The sequence below is a fragment of the Myotis daubentonii genome, chromosome 7 (genome assembly GCF_963259705.1).
Source record: "Myotis daubentonii chromosome 7, mMyoDau2.1, whole genome shotgun sequence".
Lineage (NCBI taxonomy): Eukaryota > Metazoa > Chordata > Mammalia > Chiroptera > Vespertilionidae > Myotis > Myotis daubentonii.
The window spans coordinates 17,849,209-17,851,172 of NC_081846.1; the positions used below are offsets into that span (position 1 = coordinate 17,849,209).

At 38.1% G+C, this 1,964-nt stretch overlaps 1 non-coding gene across 1 annotated transcript; it reads right to left on the reverse strand.

Annotated features, from left to right (window-relative positions):
- Positions 1-554: 554 nt before the first annotated feature.
- On the reverse strand, positions 555-678 carry LOC132238958 (small nucleolar RNA SNORA28). Its single transcript, XR_009453924.1, has one exon. It is a non-coding gene; the product is annotated as a small nucleolar RNA SNORA28 (small nucleolar RNA).
- Between the last annotated feature and the right edge of the window lie 1,286 nt (positions 679-1,964).

Below are 1,964 nucleotides of genomic sequence, written 5' to 3' on the forward strand. Positions count from 1 at the left end.
TAGGTGGAGCATAAAAAACCAAGTCAGGTCTGACCTGGGATCTCTGAAATGGTAGAGAGATACCAGCCAGAGGCCTCACTTATCTGACTAAAAGGGGTCTTACTATCCACTTCCTAATAACAAAACTGAAGGATTTGCTAACCATGATTAGAAATCCTCTGACCCTTTACTTTTGAACTATTATTACTTTTCTTTACATTTATCCAACAAATCTCTCCACCTTTCTTAGTCCTCCCCACCCCAACACCTGACACAAATAATCAAAGTAATGAGGTATACCCATCTAGATGATAAGCTCTTGTTAAAATTGCTTTATCCTATAATATACAGATATGAATCAAGTAGACACGTCAATGTAAGTGACAAACTAATCACAATTGATTGTAACACATATTAGATATCATTCTATTGTGGAATTAGTTTATAGCATCATTCTGCAGAACCCTCTTGAGTACCAAAAATAAAAATTAAAGAGTTTCTGAATCTGCAAAATTGAGGATTGGATTCTATAATCTGATAAGTTCACATACAGTCATACACTTATTTTTTTTAACTCTGTCTAAGTCTATATGATGGCTTGTCTCATGGAGGAGAGAGCACGAGAATAGGTTAGACTTTGGGGCTATAGCAAGCTCAAATTATGTAGGACCACTTTGATCATCTGCCAGAGTGTGGCTTGCAAAGGCATTTTCCCATTTTAAAAAATCTTGCTGTATCAAATTCTGGTTCTGCTTGTCCAGATTTTATCTTTACAATGTCCTATATCTATAAGCACATGCAGAGTTAGATTTGAACCAAACCCTAAAAATGGTAAAAGCACCACTCAAATTCCATGGTTTTATGTTCTTTTAAGAACTTAAACAATTTGTCAGTAATCAATACAGTGAGAGGGAGACCTTGATTTAACATCTAGGTCTACTAGTTTATCTTTTTTCTGATCACATTTCTTCTTTATTTATTTCATTTCCCTTTAAATTGGTGGGTAAATTTGACAGCCCTAAGAGAGGCCCTAATAGCAGTGTCAAGGGCCAAGGACTGAGCAAGCTTGTCTACATCACCCCAGTGTCTCAACAAGGGCTGTGCTAAATGTCTAACTTTAGGATTTGGCTCAACACCAAACACCTGGAAATGGCTTTCAGCCAGACGTGAACACAAAGCTGAGCAGTGGGTGAGCAAACGCATCTGTCTCCTCTTGTTTTTCCCTTCTCAGCTATTAGGTAAATAAGGTAGCTATTAGGTAAATAAGGTAGCTATTAAATGATGACTTATGCAAAGCCTACAATTTGAGTGTTCACATTTCATCTTACCCACATTTATCAGGCTCCTCAGTAAGCAACATTTTGACAGTCTTTGGTATGAGTACCAGTTTGACTTCTACTAAATACTATCTTTGAGGATGAATTTCAGCCTGTTTTCTTCTGAGACCAGAATGTGCACATGAACATGTCTGGTGTCCAATTTTTTGGCATGGGAAATTCAAAACTGACCCGTTTTCTTCTTTTTCTTTTTTTGTTGTATCTTAAATATTTTTATTAAAGATATATATATATTAATATATTTTATTGTTGATAGTATTACAGATATCTCCCATTTCTTCCCCCTTTTCCCCCTCTTCCCAGTCCTAACTACACCCGCCCCCCTCTGGGTTTTCACCACCCCATTGCTTGTGTCCATGGGCTAAAGTGATAGGTTCTCAATTGCTGGTTTCTGCATGAGCATGTTTCGAGGCCCCTCCACACATGTCTGTGTCAGAGCACTCAGGACTCCTGACTCCATTTCTTCACCCACAGAAACCACATTTCCTTTCATTCCTCACTTCACCAATCCACAAACCCTTTAACCACCCCTGAAATATGGAGATATTTCCCGACATCTCCACAAATATAACAGAAAGCTTTCGTGGTCTCATGTAACCCAACTTATAACCATATGCACGCCTTGTGTGACCAAGAAAATCACTCATC